This window comes from Acipenser ruthenus, chromosome 4, assembly GCF_902713425.1.
Source record: "Acipenser ruthenus chromosome 4, fAciRut3.2 maternal haplotype, whole genome shotgun sequence".
NCBI classification, from domain to species: domain Eukaryota; kingdom Metazoa; phylum Chordata; class Actinopteri; order Acipenseriformes; family Acipenseridae; genus Acipenser; species Acipenser ruthenus.
In genome coordinates, this window is record NC_081192.1 from 57,305,299 (window position 1) to 57,326,984 (window position 21,686).

General features: G+C 40.4%; 1 protein-coding gene across 4 annotated transcripts in view; it reads right to left on the bottom strand.

Moving 5' to 3' along the window:
* The window catches only part of LOC117400265 (arf-GAP with SH3 domain, ANK repeat and PH domain-containing protein 1-like), a 311,371-nt gene that overhangs the window by 168,577 nt on the left and 121,108 nt on the right, over window positions 1-21,686 (bottom strand). The window lies entirely within an intron of this gene.

The window sequence follows — 21,686 nt, forward strand, 5'->3', positions numbered from 1 at the left end:
TATGGGAAGACATGACCTTGCAATGCACAGATTTAGCTGTTACAAAATAGAGGGTTTACGATGAAAGTAAGGAAAGAGGGCTGAAGTTGTATGATGCAGAAGTTGAAATTTTAAAAATAAAGAAAGAGCTAAATAGGACTACAGAGAAACTTAGTAAAACAAGTGTGATTATAGGGCGTAGGACCTTTAAGAAATGGCTGTCGGGCTTCAAAGACTACGTTTCCCAGAAGCCCTGGGGTTAATGAATTAAGGGAGGAGTCTGCTGACATATAAGGAAGCCAGCAGATCACTCGTGGTGGGTAACAGTGGGGTATACACCACCAGAGAGAGAGATCTACAGCCTTCTGAAAATCCCAGCGTGAAAGGTTTTCGTTGTTGGAAGTTTTCTTGCTAATTCGCTTGTTATAAAAAGTAAGTCTCTTATGTTAAGAACCAGTTTAACTAGGGGCTCCCGAGTGGCGCATCCAGTAAAGGCGCTCCTCGCAGGATGTGCCCTATAGCCTGGAGATCGCTGGTTCGAATCCAGGCTATGTCACAGCTGACCGTGACCGAGAGTTCCTAGGGGGCGGCGCACAATTGGCTGAGCGCTGCCCGGGTAGGGAGGGCTTAGGTCGGCAGGGGAATCCACGGCTCACCGCGCATCAGCGACCCCTGTGGCCGATAGGGCGCCTGTGGCTCTGCAGCGGAGCCGCCAGATCTGTGTTGTCCTCCGGCACTATAGGTCTGGTAGCATTGCTGTGGATCTGCAGTAAGAAAAATGACGGCTTGGAAGGAGCACGTTTCGGAGGACGCGTGTTTCAGCCTCCGTTTCCTGAGTCGGCGGGGGGGTTGCGAGCGGTGAGCCGGGGATACAGATAATAATTGGGCATGCTAAATTTGGGTGAAAACCGGGGTAAAAATAATTGGCGACGACTAAATTAAAAAAAAAAAAAAAAAAAAAAAAAAGAACCAGTTTAATTTATTTGCTGTTTTCGATGCACTGCAGTAGTACTGTTTAATATTGTGAAAACATGCCGCTTTATTTGTTCAGTTGTAGCAGAGAGTGAGTATAAACTCTGCATATTAGAAAGTACACAGAACCCATCTCTGATCCTGGCGGGGCCGGCGCCTGTGATACAGTTTAGAGACGGGACACGTTTGATTTTTGTTAAAGTGTACTGTCTGGAATTTGGCAAACAAAACACTCAGCCAACTGGACAGAATTTATAAACGTTTATTTGGGTTTGTGTACTATGCGGAACTGGACAAACAAAATACACAGACAACGGGACAACGTTTTTGGATCTTTGTTTAATGTTTAAACACACACCAGTTTTATTACTGTTGTTACCACTGCACCACGATATCAGGAGCTATCGTATTATTTCAATAGTTACTTACCTTGAATACAGTTCACCTTGATAGCAGGAGCTATTGTTCTGTTTCAACGCACTCCAGTTTACTTACCTGGGATACAGTTTCGCTACGATAGCAGGAGCTATCGTATTGTTACCATGCTCCCAGTCACCTTGCCTTACTTACTGACTGTTCTACGATAGCAGCAGCTATTGTACTGTTTCCGTGCTCCAGCAGAGGGAGCCAGTTCCAGTATACTTACCTGTGTGCTCGCCATGCTCCAGCAGAGGGAGCCAGTTCCAGCATACTTACCTGTGGGCATACCGTGTGCCAGCAGAGGGAGCCGTTGCCCACGATCTTACTTACCTGTACCAGGTACTCCATTAGGAGGAGCACTGCTTCACCAAGGGACAGCAGACAGGAAAGCATACTAAGACTGTTCCAGCACGACGAAGTATCTTCCTGGGGTAGGCCTAGACAGGGAAGCAAAGTGAGACAGTTAGAGGCCCGTACAGGGCATGTTCATTGGGTGGTGGGAAACAAAGCTTGTTTTGTATTTTAATAAAGTTACTCACCGGTGTAATTACACGTCCAGTTTCTGCCAGAAATACGGTGCCCTCGGGAGGGCATCTTTCACACAAGCATCAGGAATATAAATAAAAAAATTGACTGACAGACAGAAGAATGTGCATCTTGGAAGAGAGGTGAATGAAACTAATCGATTGATTCTGAAAAGGACCAGAAATACAAGGAATTGGAGAATAAAAATGAAAGGCTAGACAGGAGTATAAATGACTTGCAAATATATTAAAGGTGCAATCGGCACCCTAATTTCATATTCGATTATCGTACAGACATTTATCAACAATAATCTGACGTTTTATTTTTAAGGCATAACATATTCAAATTAGAACACTTCCAATTATAAAAAAAAAAAAATACAAATGACTTGAGTTTAACAACTGAAAAGACTATGCATGCGTCTGCATCAGATGTCCCTTTAACATTGTTATAATAATAAATACTATATTTTAATACAAGTAATTTCAATCTGAACTATGGCTGTTCATTACTGTTAACATTTTATATCCAAAATCAAAGGAAAACATTTGAATTAATCTCACAAATCCTGACTAATTTGACTATCGTACTAAATTCAGCTTCTTTTTATATAATATTGCCATATAATCCAAACACAACATGCTTGAAACAAAAGAAGGTAAATCAGTAGATTTAACAGATTTAACAAACAAACAAATGTATTGCCGTAATTTTTTAATCAAGAAAACGTGAATACAATAGGCCTGCTTTTGATTTGGTTTGTCCAACTCGAATGTAGAGGCCTAAGTGTGTATCCTAGCAATGCGCTAACCTACCGTACTAGCACAAAAACAAGCGCACTCTCACATACTCAAGGTTTTAATGAAAACCAGCAACAGGAGACTGCAAATTGGGTTCTAATTTGATGCATCGATTCACCAATATGTAATCGAAGCTCTGGAAATTTAAGGACAGATGAGCAATAATCGATGCCTTTTTGAGGACCATCTCAGAGGGATGCCTTGGCTGTAACATCATAGTTGAAGTGGAATAGAGGCAGAACTTCAGATTTAGACCAGTTAATCTTATGCCTGAAAGTTGGCCACAGTGGTTGACAAGTTTTTACTTTTGGTTGTTAAAGAAAAAGTAGGATATAATCTGCATATAAACTGATTTTATGATTTGTTGAACTTATTTGTAAACGCGCTGCCTGGTGGTTCTTCAGGGGATTTTTCACAAATGCAGTTGATGCATGATTTTAAGAAAAGGTAACTGACCGGAATTGCACCCCAGTATGACCCACCACGCCAGTCACAGATAACTGAGCACCACTGACAAGTAAAAAGTTAGTTGTTTAATAAAGTAATTTGTTTTTTTCTCTAATTATGTATGTGATGTGATGGAGTATACCCCACCCCTGTGTTTATTTTGTATTATTTTTTTCATTATTATTATTATTATTATTATTATGTACTGTTTTGTGTTTGTTTTAAACAATGTTTTGTTATTGTTGTTATACAGCATGGATTGGGTTAAATTCCCCATCCAGCTAAACTCATGAGAAAGCGTGGTCGGCAACTAATGATTTATTAACAAACTGGCTGTTGACCACACATATGAGAACCCCGTGCAGAACGTAGTCGAGGGATAAATTGATAGTCAGTTAATCCCTATAAAAACGAGCAGCTTTTGCTGACCGGGGTTGGGGTTGTTCAGAGGTGGAACTTAAGAAGTAAGAACTGAAAATATAAATACAATTGCTACTCGTGCTGGATTTTGACCAGCACGGTACTTGTTCTGTTTGATTTACTGTCTGTTTATTGTGGCCACTGTGCCATTTTGTTTTGTGTAGTGTTTTGTTTTTGTTTAAATATTTTATTTATAATAAAAGTAAAACACACACATTTGCGACTTGCCACATAGTACCTTGCTGTGTGTGGTTACTTCCTGGTCTGTGACATCACCACTCAACCATCCTGTCCACAGTGATCCTTTATGAATATTTTTGGGACTATTTTCCTAAAAAAATTCTCAGGGAAGGCTACCCAACAAATCATTACAAGTTCAAGGTAAATCTAGGGTTTAAAGTGTTTTTTTGTGGAAAATAATAAGAATACGAAAATTACCCGTAATATGGTTTCTTCGTAGGATGGTGAACTCCACACACAAAGTGCACCAATGCTTTTTAAACCAGAAGACAATTGAAACAATAAAATGTATAACACATGAGCTTTACAAGTCACACGAATACAGTTTGTTTAAAAATCAGAATAAAGTTATTTCTATGACTGAACTGTGGTAAAAAAAACAATCACAAATCCTGAATGTGTTGCAACGAAGCCGCGCGTGTAACCCATTTAAAAGACGCATGAGAGGGGTTGCAGGGTTTAATGAAAAGTATAGACAGAACTCTTCTGAATCGCTTGCTCTATGAAATACAATCGTAACTGCATGGACAAGCATATGCCTCTGCAACAATGCTACAAGGCCAGTTAAACCCTCGAACCCTCTGCAACAATGCTACAAGGCCAGTTAAACTGCCTGCACTTCCAAACCATAATGTGGAGTGCCATTCTCTGCACTCTGCCATCCGAAACAGTGGACAGCATGGACCCGGAGTCCAAGCACACTCCTAGATAGGAGGCTGTCTGAGAAAGTGTGAGCTGGCTCTTTGCATGATTCACCGTAAGCCCTAACTGTAGAAGGTGGAGACTGGGCACAATTAACCAGTCCTCTAATAACAGAGTACTCTGATACCTTTGAGTCTCAGTGGGGCCAGCATAGCTTCCAAGCACCTCAAAAGGGCATGGGGAGCTAGAGAGAGGCGAACGGCAAAACATGAACTCATACGCTGTTCCCTGAAAGTGAACCGCAGGAACTTAAGTGTGCCGGTTTTTATGTGGATATGGAAATAGGCTTCTTTGAGGTCCACCATGGTGAACCAGTCGCCTGGCCTGATTGACTGCAACATTTAATATTTTACATATATTAAAATAGGGATAAAATCATTTAAACAAATCGGGGGGGAAAAATCTCAGTATACACACTTTACACGTGGAATATGATGCGTAGCAGTTCTAGTTTCTGATTAAGTTTAATGTCCCTGGCATGTATGATGAAGCAGAATCTGCAAGTCAAGGCCAAATGCATTTTCCGATGTTAGCTGGTACTTTGTGAATGTTTAGGCAATCGCTGTGCTGACAGAAATAGTATCTACAGAAGGTACGAACATGACATCAGCACAAAACAAGCCAGGTTTATTCACCTTGAAATCATAAAAATAAAAGTATATTGACAGAACTGGGCGGTGCAAGCCATCGGGAGATGAGTCAAAAATCACACTGGACATTTCCATCAAATCGTTCCAAAGGTTTACCAACTAAAGCATCACCATCTTTTGTCAAATATTTACGATTAAGACTGGCATTGTTAGACAGTGTTTTAGCTGATGGACAGTACCGTCACACGAAGTCACCAATACATACCTCTCTGCAGTCTGCAATAAACAGTGGCTGTTCAGCAAAGCACAGCGCTCTGACAAACTCATTAATACAGTCATTCTGCGCTCTCTTTTTATTAAAGCGTGTGTAAAAGCTTCATTAACTGATTGCGTGTCTCTCAGTTCACTTTATTGTTTTAGTTTAATGTGTTGCTTATTTTTCTGTATTTTCTTTTATTGTCAGCGCGAACATCTACCTCAATGCAACAGTATTTGCAGTGATATGCGTCTTCTGCCTCATCTGACCCACCTCTGTTATTTTTCTTTTTGTATACTTTTATATTTTCTTTTAAATATTCATAAACTGATTTACGTTTTCTCCCCATTCCTCAACCACTAAAAATATTATATTTTCGTGTAAGCATTTCAATTTAGTTTTTGATCAAGCTAGTAGTTACCACACCCTGCAATTGCCACAATAATCAGACTTTGATTGGTCAACATAATCAGGTGATAATGTGTTTCTGAAGTTACAGAGAGCTACGTTTGAACGTTATTTGATCCTCTGACATCTAAATGTCTGCTGTATCCTAGGATACAGTGTAGGGCTGCTTATTACAATGTCAGAGTCAAAATAAAAGAGCATTTTAATCAAAATATTGTGTATTTCCTAGAAAATCGTACCAACAAATATTGAAGAGACAAAAATCGGATATAAATTGAACGGCCTGTTAAAAAAAAAAAAAAAATCCATCAATAGTCCAAAGCACCTTTGACCATTGTTCCATAGCCCAATTTCTGTGTTCTTGTGCATATGTTAGCCTTTTAGTCTTGTTCCCCTTTCTTAACAGAGGTATTCTTACTGCAACACATCCTTTAAGTCCTGATTTCAAGAGTGACCTTCGTACTTTTGTTTTTTTGGACAACATCACCTGTGCCTTCTGCCAGTTCTGTTGTCAATTGAACGCTTGTCTTCTTTCTATTCCTTAAGGATATTATCTTCAAGTATTGTTCATCCTTGTTGGGCAACTTTTTGTGTCTTCCAGTCCTGGGTTTGTCAATTACAGGTGATGTTTCTCTGTACTTGATTATGCTTCGGATTCCACACCTTGAAAATTGAGTGATGCTTTATGCAAGTCAAGGTTGTTATTATAGTAGAAAACACTTGTGGAGGCGTTGAGTAAATTGTTGATGCTCACAATGCATCAGAGTAGAAAAATGCAACATGTCTAAGACTTTTACACAGCAGTGTGTGTATATATATGTATATGCAGAAGCAGCTATCTTGTTTGTTTATGTCCGTGTTATCTCTGTGGTGCCGGGTCTAAGTGTATTGCTCAGATCCGCCCCTTTTTTTTTCGGCTTCTCTCGGCTCCTATCGGTCTCACTCGGCCATTGAATGGTTTTCTCGGCTTTTTCCGGAGAAAAAACAACTAGAGACCTGTTTTTTGCGTCTTTTTGATGATGTCGGACAGGGTCCAACATTGGACCGGAAAGGGAAAATTGCAATGTCGGACCAGGTACTTTACCTAGATTGCTCCAGTAAAAACCCAACTGTAAAAATGGGTTATTGTATGTATTAAAAAAAAAAAAAAAAAAAAAAAAAAAGTGATATCTGTATAATGTGAAATAATGTATAATGTGATATCTTGTAACAATTGCAAGTCACCCTGGATAAGGGCGTCTGCTAAGAAATAAATAATAATACTAGCTTTGCACAGTAGGATGGTGACATTTTTTACCCTTCTTAATAGGAAAATTGCTCCCGTTCTGTTAAGTTTGTTGGGGATCGTCGATGGACTGCAATCTTTAAGTCTCGCCATAAATTTTCGACTGGATTCAAGTCAGGACTTTGACTGGGCCACTCAAGAACATTAATTCTCTTCTTGTTCAAACACTCCAGTGTGGCTTTGGCTTTGTGCTTCGGGTCATTGTCCTGTTGAAATGTGAATTTCCTCCCCAGTTTGAGTCTTGGCTGACTCAAACAGATTTTCCTCAAGGATTTGCCTGTACTTGCACCATCCATTCTCCCCTCTATGGAGAGAAACATCCCTATAACATGATGCTGCACCCACCATGCTTGACAGTTGTGATGGTGTTGACTGGGTGATGTGCAGTGTTGGGCTTGCGCCAGACGTAACGCTTGGAATTTAGACAGAAAAGTTAAATTTTTGTCTCGTCTGACCACAAAACCTTTTTCCACATGTATGCAGTATCATCTATGTGCTTTTTTGCAAACTCCATATGTGCTTTAAGATGAGGCTTTTTGAGTAATGGCTTCTTTCTTGCCACCCGTCCATACAGGCCAGCTTTGTGAAGGGACCGGCTTGTTGTGGATGTGTGAACACTGTTTCCCATCTCAGACACAGAACTTGGCAGATCTCTCAAGGTCATTGTTGGCTTCAGAGTGACATCCCGAACCAGTTTCTTGCTTGCTCGGCTGCTCAGTTTGGGAGGGCGACCTGATCTGGCTAGTGTCAGGGTGGTATGATGCATCTTCCACTTCTTAATGATGGACTTCACTGTGCTGAGAGGGATAATCAGCGCCTCCTGCTCTGTCCCTCTCTACCACTTTATCCCTGACTTGTTTCGAAAACTCCTTGGTCTTCATGGTTGCTTTGTTGGATCACTATGTGAGTTGCAGCTTGAAAGTCTTTATATACACTTTGAGTACACACAGACTGAAACCATTCACTGATTTAGGGCTGCAGCAGCAAAGGGGTTGAATACTTATGCAACTGAGATTAATCTGTTTTTCTCTGTAAATCTTACTTATTTATATGCTATGTGCATTTTTTAACTTTATCAATGTGGAGTTTGTGTAGATTCTACATGTAAAGTGTAATTTTAAATTCGTGGAGTATGCTCAGGTACCAACAAAATGTGATTACTTTGCAGGGGGGTGAATACTTCTGCAAAACACTGTACACACACACACACACACACACACACACACACACACACAGTAGAACCCCAGAGTTACGAACACCAAAGTTACGACCTGACCGGTCTACCGAACACCCCACTTTCAACCGGAAGTACACAACCACTCAACCACTTGAGTGCAATGCAACCACGTAGGCGCTCGTATAAGCCGCATGCTGGTCACGGAGAAGGCAAAAATTACTGTACCAACAAATGTATCCAGAAAGGTGAAGCAGATTTCAAAGCAAGTACGGGCAATTTTACTGGGAACATTTTAGTTTTAAACAAAGCACAGTTTTTTTTTTTTTTCAAGCCATAGGAGACAAGCTGCATGAATGCATTTTGTTTAAAACAAGCACTATGTCTACAGTTACATTTTCAATGGTAACTTAAATGTAGCCTTATTTCCATTTACAGTACTGTTTTAAAGACTTTAGAACCATAACAATATGAGTATTGCATTACTGTGCTGTATCATTGTATTATTCTTCAGATTGAGGGTGTAGACAGCAGGTTTCCACATTTAATAAAACCATTGAAAATTCAGTTTTCAGATTTACAAACATTTCAGACTTATGAACAACCTCCATTCCCAAGGTGTTTGTAACTGAGGTTCTAACTGTGTATATGTATATATATATATATATTATAGAGAGAGAGAGAGATCCATATTATAGCACTGTTGGTAGTCCTCCTGTCATGCACCTGTGTCTTGCGATCGGCCATACATATCCACCTCCCCACACCCACCAAACAAACTGACATCACATCAAACATGTGGATGCCACACTAGACACTGACCATGGCAGTGGAATTCATACATGTACACTGTGTTGTTGGTGCCACTATTACGTATCTGTCTCCTACTAGACCTGCCTAAGCAGTGCCTCGAATAAAAATTTTTAATTTTTTATGCAGAAGCATTTTTCTGATACCTTTTGCTGCAGTTTATATGACTGACCCTGAGTGAACACGTACATAATTACCGGTATTCATTTTTTTAAACACGTACATTATTAGTATCTTTCATAAAGCAGCAAACTATTGCTAAAGCAGCTTCCCGATTTGTAGATGACTGAGGTTTGTAGCACCCCATGTAGATACGTGCGAGGCCCACAATGCAAATTGTATTGGACAGTGGAGTAGAAATACTGTACCTACAGTACAGAACAATGTGGATACAATTTAAAAGGTATGAAGTTTACTTTAGAGACCAAAAGTAAAATTAAATAACTGTTAAAAACATTACGATTTTATAAGATAACAGACAATGACCGAACAGGATATTGTGTTTATTCAGTGTCTATGGAGAATGGCGGCTCCGGTTTTGTTATAATGTTAACCCTGGTTTCACCCGTGCTAAAAATGAACACATAATATGTAGATAATTATTACTTTATCAAAATTCTATGGAAATATATATACAGCTCTGGAAAAAATTAAGATACCACTGCAAAATTATCAGTTTCTCTGGTTTTATTATTTATAGGTATGTGTTTGGGTAAAATGAACATTTTTGTTTTATTCTATAAACTACTGACATTTCTCCCAAATTCCAAATAAAAATATTGTCATTTAGAGCATTTATTTGCAGAAAATGACAACTGGTCAAAATAACAAAAAAGATGCAGTGTTGTCGACCTTGAATAATGCAAAGAAAATAAGTTCATATTCATTTTTAAACAACACAATACTAATGTTTTAACTTAGGTAGAGTTCAGAAATCAATATTTGGTGGAATAACCCTGATTTTCAAGCACAGCTTTCATGCGTCTTGGCATGCTCTCCACCAGTCTTTCACATTGATGTTGGGTGACTTTATGCCACTCCTGGCGCAAAAATTCAAGCAGCTCGGCTTTGTTTGATGGCTTGTGACCATCAGTCTTCCTCTTGATCACATTCCAGAGGTTTTCAATGGGGTTCAGGTCTGGAGATTGGGCTGGCCATGACAGGGTCTTGATCTGGTGGTCCTCCATCCACACCTTGATTGACCTGGCTGTGTGGCATGGAGCATTGTCCTGCTGGAAAAACCAATCCTCAGAGTTGGGGAACATTGTCAGAGCAGAAGGAAGCAAGTTTTCTACCAGGACAACCTTGTAAATGAATATTAACTTATTTTCTTTGCATTATTCGAGGTCTGACAACACTGCATCTTTTTTGTTATTTTGACCAGCTGTCATTTTCTGCAAATAAATGCTCTAAATGACAATATTTTTATTTGGAATTTGGGAGAAATGTTGTCAGTAGTTCATTTTACCCAAACACATACCTATAAATAGTAAAACCAGAGAAACTGATAATTTTGCAGTGGTCTCTTAATTTTTTCCAGAGCTGTATATATATATATATATATATATATATATATATATATATATATATATATATATATATATACACACACACACATACATACATACATACATACATACATACATACAGTTGTAATCAAAAGTTTACATACCCCAATGGAAATTTATAATTTACAGAAATTACAAGAAATCGATGTCTACAATTATTTATTTTAGCATTTGTTTTGCAAAACTCCAAAAATGCTAATTAAAAAGTATTCATACCCTTTGATGCTATGTATTGTCTACAAGGTGCTAGAAATGTATGATGCAGAACCTAATTCAAGAAAAGTCTACAAAATGCTGGATTGTAGGTGAACATTCTTAGAGAGTATAAAAGGGTTAGGCATAGGATGATTGCTGTCATTACCAATAAGTCAATATGGGGAAAAGTAAAGAGTTATCTGAAGACCTTAGGCAGAAAATTATTTATTGTCATAAAGTTGGAGAAGGATACAAAATTTCCAAGCATTTAAGTATCCCAATTTCAACTGCCTGGAAAGTAGCAGTTTATTTGACTAATAATATATATATATATTTAAATAAACACCTACCTGCTGTTTTAAATAGACGAATATCCCACACTATCACACAGTAGGCCTATATTTAAATCAGAAAGTATTTATTGAGACCACCTTGTGCTCAACTAAGTAATGGAACTAATGCAATTCCTTGTTGAAATGTATTTTGTTTTATCCTTAAGTTCTACAAGAATGCAACTATATGTGTCATCTAAGCATTTGATATGCCATCAGTATGGTTAACCAGGTTATGTTTCATCGGTGCAAATTAAGTGTTACGAAATTATCCTCTTATCTGTCTTAAGTTGGTGACTGAAATTTAGGTAACTAACAAATCAAACACACCTACAAAGACAGCGATTAAAAAAAGTAACATGTGCCACATTATCGCTGAATCCTGCATTGTATGACCTTATAAAGTATAATTTTGATAATGAAAGCTCATTCCAGCATGGTACCGCTACATTTAAAAGATGCATGCAATGTGTTATAGGGCTGTGTCCCAAGGTTTGAGGTTTGTTCGCTAGCCAGGGATTGGAAGATTGTTTTAAGCCTTCGAAGTCTCGTCAGACGCCATTCACACTGTATGTGTTTTTGTTTCTTCCTGTTAACAGAAACTGTTTGACAGTGTGTGAATACTATAAATCACACATTAAATGTCACCCACATGCAAAATTAGATCTTTTGATTTCTATAATGCATATTATGTAAATAAAGTTGTCATTAAAATCCTCTACGAGCAGGGTATAGTATCCAAAGCAGTGGGCAGGTACCTCTAGTGGCTGTATTGCTTCAATAAAATATGTACTGAGTACCTAGTGTACAAGACAGAGTAAGATAAGTGCTATGGTAGAATATGTTTGAAACATATGCTAACACTAATAATTTTAATTTCGAAAACTGAGCACCGTCTGCCCCTCCCCCTCCAGCTCGTGTTATCCAGAGGCAAATCTTTAATTTCTTCATTCGCCATCTTGACAGCAAAGCGTTGAAGCCCTCTGCTTGACAAGCGTAAGTTCATATTATTATTAGTATTATTAATATTTTTATTAGTAGTAAAATGTGACTGATAACCTGCTTGGAAAGGTGACTGTTAAATAAAACTTTGTTTTGCCTAAGTCCGCTGCAGTTCGTGCTGCTGCAATGCAAGCTTACTGAATATATCGCAAGCAGCCTTAATTACATGTAAATAAACAACATGTATTTTTATTTAAAATTATAAAAACATTATTATTGTTCTATATATATATAACATTGTATTCCATTTATATGGATTACCTGTAAAATAATAGGATTTTCAATCAAATATAAACAAGTAGCTATGGTGACATCACCAGTAAATTATGCAAATTAGTACCATCAAAGGTTCGAACCTTCCTTCAGTAATGTGTTCAAAAACCTTTTGAAGGTCAAAATGCACCCTTCGTTGCAGCCCTAGTTATAGTAACTGGTTTGCTCATAAATATGTATGCTCGCACCCTGCCTTTTCACTGCATTTTTAAATGCTGTACAAGTTTGAAGAAATTAACTAAGAAGCAATAACAGAACAAGGGATATCAATCAAGAAAAAAAAAAACAAAAAAACACTGGGTTTGTTTTATTAAATTGTCCCTCCAAGATTCCTCGACTGCGGGAAATAGTTACGGAATTTGCTCTCTCGCTGAATTTCATTTTTTTGCAAAAAAAAAATAAAAAATAAAACATTTGCTCCCTACTATCACTGTACATGTCACTGGAGCGCATACACGCTATTTGTATAGTGAGAAGTGTGGCGGGGTTTCAGTGCGAGCTTTAGTTCAGCCATGGAGAGATTCCTAAGACCCTCTGTGAGCTCCAGAAAGACGAATATAATGACAAAAGATACGGCACAAATGCAAAACGCAAGTCCAGTATTTCCAATAGCTCACCGTCATAGCGTCTGTTAATGGCAGAAGACTGTGTCAATGACCATGGATGGACAAACAGTGGCGACTCAAGAACGAAATAAGGTAAGATTATTATTATTATTATTATTATTATTATTATTATTAATAATAATAATATGTAATGGTATGTGATTATTAATAATATGTGATGGTATGTGATAGCAGCACTTTAACATTGTGTCCTTGGTCAAAGAAATAAAAAAGTGTTGCCTGTCACTGTTTCCAAGCACTTGTCACAGATTCCAAACTATTTCTATATGCTGTCTTGATGTGGATACATTTTAAAATTACAACATTTAGGTGAACAACACATGTTTCTAAAAATACAGTGTTACATTTGTACAAAAATGCTCCAAGCCTGGTACACATTTGTAAAACATTTGTAAAATGTACCAATGCGAATCTGAATCCCAGTGCACCACTACAATCTTATTCTGCTAGGCAAATGTTATTATTACTAATATGATTAAATACAGACAAATGTTTTGGCCATAAATGTATTTAATAAATGTATAACAGTTTATTTAACAATTGTTATATTCTATGAACTCTCTTTGCTTTGTTGTGTTTGTGGGTTTTTTTTTTCTTCTTTGATTTCCATAAAATATGGCAAACATGTTTGTTCAGATTTTAGTTAAAATAAAATTTAATAAAAAAAATAATTTAACTAATTGTAACTTACTTGTTCTTATTTATTTATAATCATTAACACTGTTTTTCATTAAACAGTCATTGCCGCAGAATTTTGCAGAAAACACTTTTTTCTTTGCAGATTTTAGGAAATTACAGCGGATTTCCGTGGGGACTAATTAAAGAGTGACATTAGTTAGCTATGTGTGCAAGTTATAGTTTGACGGTGCAATACATATATTAAATGTTGTGTTAAAGCACAGTTAAACAGGAAAAGTATGCGAGGTAGTAAAAATTATTATAAAAAGAAAACAGATAGATACATGAATGTTATCTCAAGATTGCATTTCGTCTATTATTCGTACTGATAAAACAAGGAAGCTGTTACTTGCATAATGGTAACGTTGTAGATAGCTATTTGCTCCTTTTTTTTCGAAGTCAGAATTTTGATAAAGTAATAATTATCTACCTATTGTGTGTTTATTTTTAGTGTGGGTGAAACCAGGGTTAACATTATAACAAATTCCATGCCATTCTCCATGACAGATTAAATTAGCATTTTATAGACCATGAATAAATGTAATATATTGTTAGGTCACTGCCTGTTATCTTATAAAATCGTAATGTTTTCAACAGTTATTTAATTGTACTTTTGGTCTATAAAAAAACGTAATAACTTGAAATTGTATCCACATTGTTCTGTACTGTAGGTATTTGTACTCCACTGTCCAATACGATTTGCATGGGGCGGTACAAAACTCAGTCATCTACAAATCGGGAAGCTGTATTAGCAATGGTTTCCCGCTTTATGAAAGCTACTAATAATGTACGTGTTTAAAAAAACTAATATTGGTAATTATGTACGTGTTCTCTCTGGGTCGGTCATATAAATTGCAGCATAAGGTATCAGAAAAATGCTACTGCATAAAAAAAGTTCCCTGAAATAGGAATATTAACCATTACAAATGGGTGTTCCCCTTTAAGACACCCGAACCTGAAAACTTTATACCAAAGACACTCGTCAGAGGAGGGTGACGTAGTGCTGCTCCACCGCCGCGAGCATAAAACTCACTACTCACCCTGACAGCATCGTCATTTTCCTTCGAGAACTGCGACCAAGGACGCCGCAACCTCAAAGTCAATGGTTAATATTCCTATTTCAGGGAACATTTCAGGGTTATGATAATAACCTAACGTTCCCTTTCAAGTAGGGAATATTAACCATTACAAAATGGGTGAGTATACCCAAGCTGTCGCAAGGACATGAAGCATACATAACACAACTGCAGAGGACAAGCTGAACCACCTTGTGCCTGAATTAATTATCAGAATAGGTGGAATAAAACAAGTAAGGTCCCATCTTACTGTATATGAGTATACATAACTGTCACAAGACATGGTTTACAACACTGAGTTACAAGCCAAGCAAAGCTGCTTGAGCTACAACTGAAAACATTAGAAGGACTCGCCTCTAATTTTCTATCGCGAGGATGGCCTGGGAAGCCACCCTCTATATATTTTCGTGCCAAATTCAGGATTCTGTGGGTCCACGACGTTCAGCCGATAGAACCTGGCAAATGTATGGGAAGAAGCCCTGCTGCACTGCATATCTCCTGAATAGATGCACCCTTTAACAAAGCCCATGAAGTCATCTGACCCCTGGTGGAATGGGTGGTGAGCTTCTCAGGCGGGGGCAGATTGGCAAGTTCATAAGCAGTCTGTGTTGCATTTGGATAGACGCTGTTTAGACAGAGCCTGTCTCTGAGACTTCGCTCCGTAACAGACAAAATAGTGTTCCGGCTGCCTCCAGCTTTTAGTTCTGTCCACATAATACGCTAATGCACGCACTGGGCAAAGCGTATGGAGCTGGCGCTCCCTGTCAGATTGGAAAGGAGGGGGATGGAAAGCCTCCAATTCCACCGACTGGTTAATACGGAAAGCCGAGATTGTTTTAGGCAGAAAAGCCGGGTTACTATGAAGTGTAACCTTCATTCTGGCCTCTGAAAAAATTGGACAAGCTTTTGATATTGAAAATGCTTGCATCTCACTCACCCGCTTAGCAGAGGTGATTGCAAGCAAGAAAGCTGTCTTGAAAGACACAAATTTGAACTCTGCTGAATGCATGGGCTCAAATGAAGGTTTTGTTAGTGCATTAAGCACCACATTTAACCTCCAGTGGTTGCCCCGGCCAGGAAGTGAGCTCCTGGGGAGATTTTTATATGGCACACCGAGATGGCTGCCAAATAGACCTTTAGAGTAGAGGGAGATTTCCCTCAACAAAATTGCAGTATAACTGCCATAGGGCATGTTGTGGGTTGAAACCCACGAGTCAAACACCACGTCTGGAACACACCCCACTTGTAACCATACTGGGAACGAGTAGAGGCTGCCCTGGCGTTTTGCCAAGTTGTCAGTCACCCTGTTTGATAACCCCAGACGGCTCAAATGCAGTTGTTCAAGGGCCAGACCCAGAGCTGTAGGCTCGATAGGTTGGGGTGCCACAGGGTACCCTGCACCTGACTGAGCAGGTCGTGGCACATCGGCAGCTCCCACAGCTGGCTGCTCAGGAGCTGTATCAGAGGGGAGAACCAAACTCTCCTGGGCCTGTATGGAGCTATTAAGAGCACCCTGACCCGATCCTGTCTGATCTTCTCTAAACACAGAGGTAGCAGCAGAAACACAGAGTAGACGAGCTGCCCACAGGTGTGCTAGTGCATCTATCCCTAGAGGTCCCCCACAGGGGACAATATGTTGACTCCTGAGAGGCAAAAATTCTCTCTCCCAAATGAGGCTCACGACCTCGGGATGGAGTCTCCTCTCCATGCCGCTGGGGACCCCCCTCGAGAGGAGGTCCGCAGCGCAGTTAGTCACTCCTCGCAGGCGTAGATGGGCCAGCTGTCTCCACCAAGAGAGTTGTTGACAGCATCTTGAACTTTTGTACTCTCAAGTACAGATTGAGATGTCTAAGGTCGAGGATCGGTCTGATGTGGCGACCCTCCCACGGGGGCTGCCACACAACCTGTACGCCTCGGCCATACCACACTCCATCCCAACCCATGTTGGACGCATCTGTGGTGATGACCTCTCTCCTGGTGACGCTGCCCAGCGCTACGCCTAGGCGTAGATGAGCTGGCTGTTTCCACCAAGACAGCGCCTGTAGACAGTGTCGAGATACTGTCAATAGGAGGTTGCAGTTCAACACCGGCTAACAAGCCATGCTGTTAAACTAAACCTGCAGAGGGCGCATATGCAAAGGTGGGAGGGTGTTTGATGCTGCTGCTGCCTATGGAAGACCACTACTGGTAGTGCCCTGCCGAGCTCCAAGCAGACGGTTACTCTCAGCACTCTGTCGTCCGAATCCAGGCACACCCCCAGATAGGTCACCATCTGGGTGGGTGCTAGCTGGATCTTTTTATGGTTTACCTTCAACCCTAACCGATGTAATTGGTTGGTGACTAGCTCTAAGTGTTTGTGCACCCTTGCTGGAGACTCTGAGCAAATGAGCCAGGTCGTCCAGATAGTTGAGGACTCGGTCTCAATGGGGCTAGTATAGCCTCCATGCATTTTGTAAAAACGCGTGGGGTTAGAGAGTGACCGAATGGTATAACACAGAACTGGACACTGTTCCCTGAAAGGCAAACCTAAGGTATTTCCTGTGCGCTGGTTTTACTGGGATGTGGAAATAGACGTCCTTCAGGTCCACCGTGGTGAAGCAGTCACCTAGCCTGATGGACTGCAACAGTCGTTGCGAAGTCAGTATCTTGAACAGTCTCCGACTCGGATACAGGCTCACCTGCCTGAGATCGAGGATCGGTCTGAGGCCGTCATCCTGTTTTAGCACCAGAAAATACCTGGAGTAGAACCCTCCGTTCTTGCTAGGGGGGTCTACTATGCAAATGTAGAAGAGCTGCTACCTCCTGAGCCACCTGAGCAGGGGATTGCAGGTCTGTGACATGTATTTGTCACGCCCTGGAAAGGAGGGAGGCCGTGGTGGAACTGGAGAGAGTAACCAGTTTGCACAGTATTGAGCACCTAGGGGTCTGTGGTGCACTGTTTCCAGTAGTCAAATTGACTTTTGGAGAAGGAGCCCTGGGCTTGTGGCAGCAATGTCCTCGGGCTGCTGCTTCGCTTGAGGCACAGCCTGCACTTGGTGCCTAGGCATAGGGTGCTTGAAAGGACGCTTGCCTCCGTGGAACGCGGTTGCGGGCTGCCTCCTGGCGGTGCCACCTGAGGTGGGATCACCCTGTTGTACTGGTTTCCTCTGAAATTGAGGTTTGGTCTGTAGGCTTACATGGTGGAGGTGGTCTCTTAGGGAGGAGACGCACCAATTCCTTGGTGGACTCCCTTGAGCGGTGAGATTGCTGTAGCATCCCATCTACCGCGGGACCAAATGTGTGGCCTGAAGTGACCGGAGCGTCCAGCAGTGCCGTTTAGTCAGCATCAAGCACGCGTGCTTGAAGGAGCCAGAGCTGTCTGCGCACAGCCAACAATGCTGCCAGGTTTCTGCCTATTGCTTGTCCGCTAAGCTTGGACAAGCTTGGACAAGCTTGGACAAGCAGGTTCCTGGAAATTAGGTGCAGCTCTCCCAGTTGCTGAGACGAATGCCTATGGTTCTAAGAGAGGGCCCCCATAAGTTGAGCCTGGTAAGCTACAAGTATGCTATTGTAGTTAGCCAGGCGTGGGGTAAATGCATTAACTGCATATGCTTTCTTTAAGATGACTTCCGTCACTCTGCACTGCTTATTTGGGTATGCTGTGTCCTTGGCCAGCAAGGACAGGTTGGTAGGCTGAACAAGCGCAGCAATGGGGGCCTCTACTGGCGGAAAGTTGGTGAGACCCAACTTGTCCGCTTCGAACACTCTGTACAGTGAGTCTACAGAACGGGAAACTGCCACAGCCGTAGCTGGGTGAGCCCAAGTAGACTGCAGCTTGAACAGAAAATCCGGGTGAACTGGAGGGTCAGCAGGAGTGATAGAGGGCTGCTCGTCATAAATTGAGCGCCTCTCGTCCCTTGTTTCAGGCCAAGGAACCTGTAACGCCGCAGGAGCTTGCTGCATTAAGGGCATAGCAACTGACGACAGCGGAAGCTGTGTAACTGCATCATCCAAAAGGAGCCCCATGTCCTGATTGTCAACCTCCTCGGAGGTGGCGATAGACAGTATGTCACTCTTTAGCCCACTAGCTACTGCCTGCAAGGGTGCAGGGGGAGTAGGTGCTGGAGGAACCGGTATTACTGGTGGGACTGAGCGCTCTTGTAGTAGCTCAGTTGAAATTGTCTGCTGGCATGACACAACTGCCCAGATCTTATCCATCCGGCCCAGAACCTTGGGGGGAGGGTCCAGCCTCACTGATCAGTGACGCTGAATGGCGCGCAGGCGTGGAGGAATGCTTCTTTGAGTGCTACCCGGTTCTCTAGCATACGCTTGGAGAATGGAGCACACAAATCACAAAAAGTGATGTTAGTCAAGGTGCTATGCGCATGCTCGCGGCCTAGACAGACAGTGCATTTTTCGTGTCCGTCACTTGCAGGCAGTTTAGCTTTGCAAGAGACACATGTATGGAACCCAGACAATTTAATAGTGCTGTGTTCACAACAGTGTATAAACCACACTGTGGAGTATTTACACTCTATGTGCTGAGAACCGACACTAGGTACTGACACTGAGTGCACTTGGTACCAACCCTCGGTACCTACACAGGACTGGGGACCACCACTTGGTACTGACCCGGTTGCACTCGGTACCGGCACTTGGTACAGACCCAGTTCACTCAGTACTGACACGGAGCCTCAGAACCAACCCTCGGTACCGAAGCAGTAACCTCGAACTCGCAAGCGAGAACAGGAGCGATAAATGCAGTCACTGCTAGTGGCACGTTAGCAGGGATGCCCACCTGCAAGTCAGCCACTGTCTAAACTACTAGTCAGTACAAACACAAGACTAGCAGCAGCCTGCACTGGAACAGAAACCTCAGTCCCTTAGGATCGGGGGGCGACAAGTCGCTAGTAAGTAGCAGGGATGCCCACCTGCACAAGCCACTGGCTAATTTCTTAGTCAGTAAACACAAGACTAGAAATAGCCTGCTTGTGAACAAGCCTTTGTAATAGTAGCTTGGATAGCTGCACTAAAACAGCAATAACCTATCGAAAGTAAACGCAAAGCAAAAACACACTGTAAATAATACTGTAAATTAATAATTAGACAATTACTAAATAATAATATATTTTCAAAATATTCTAAAATATATACAATTCAGCTGAACAAGTTATGGACTTGGTGCGCTAAGATCCCGGTAGGGATGGCAATAGAGCCGCAGGCTTCCCACAACACACAAGGCTGCATTGGGACTTAACCAGCGCTAGCTGAAAACAGAATATACTGAAAATACACAGAAAATATACAGAAAACACACTAGAAATAATAAAAAATTATTATAGCGATTCTTTAATAATTCTGCACTTTAAGCAATTGCTAAAAAGGAGCGTGAAAATACACAGGAGGATTATCAACTCTCTGATGTTAATCAGGTTAGGCTGAAAAGGAAAATGGCGATAGTCAGGGTGAGTAGTGAGTTTTATGCTCGCGGGGGCGGGGCAGCACTACGACACCCTTCTCTGATGAGTGTCTTTGGTATTCAGGTTCAGGCGTCTTACAGGGGAAACACCCATTTGTAATGGTTAATACTCCCTACTTGAAAGGGAACTAGTAGCAAATTAAGAGTTTTGGGTAGCAAAATACTACCAAATATGTTAACTTTGAGCCTTGTGTGTGTGTGTGTATGTATATATATATATATATATATATATATATATATATATATACACACACACACACAAACCTGTATTCAGAGACCACTTATGTGACAGTCACACAGGTGGTCTCTTAAAAGAGGGCCCATACATTTTATATGTGTCCCTGACAAGCCTTCCTGTAATTCTGTTTGTATGTTTAAAATATACTGTAAAAGACTCCAAGATGGAATGTGAACAAAAGGAATTACTGTCATTGAATTACATTTATTTAGATAATAACGCATTTACAAATAAATGATTTTGTCTAAGCAATGAATATGCCCAGTTCTACTTTCCGTTTCAAAATGTTTCTGTATCTGCGTCTTTCCAACGCCAAATTTTTCATCAATTCTTCTACTACTCTGTCTCCAAGTTCAGTAACTTTAATTCTGTCATCTAGGGTGAGGAGGACCTTTTGTTTCTCTGTGTTTTTTCTCTTCCTTTACAAGAAAGTGTTGTTTTAATAGTTTTATTGATTACAGATAAAAGCCCGCTAAAATGGTTTCTTAATACAGGTTTGAGTACATTGCTGGGTAAGAGAATTGTGGTCACTGGTCACGTTAGACAGGTGGTCTCTTAATACAGGTACATTTAAAAGCACAGATATCACTGGGAGGAATTTAAAGTAGTCACTTAGGCCAGGTGATCTTTTAATAAAGGTGGTCACATGAACAGGTTTGACTGTATATATATATATATATATATATATATATATATATATATATATATATATATATATATATATATATATATTGCACTGTCAAACCATAACTTACACACATAGCAAAAATGCAGTGAAAAGACAAGGTGCGAGTATACATATTTGTTTTAATCGTTGTCTTTATAGTTGTGTATGATTAACGAAATCTCAGTCAACAACTGAAAACAGATAAGAGGATAATTTCGTACCACTTAATTTGCACCGATGAAACATAACCTGCTTAACCATACTGATGGCCTATCAAATGCTTAGATGACAGATACGATTGCATTCTTGTAGAACTTGAGGATAAAACAAAATACATTTTGACAAGGAATTGCACGAGTTCCATTACTTAGTTGAGCACAAGGTGGTTTCAATAAATACTTTCTGATTTAAATATAGGTCTACTATGTGACAGTTTGGGATATTCAGTCTACTTAAAACAATAGGTAGGTGTTTATATATATATATATATATATATAATTATTAGTCGAATTAACCTGTAGCGAATAAGACCATTTTGCTACCTA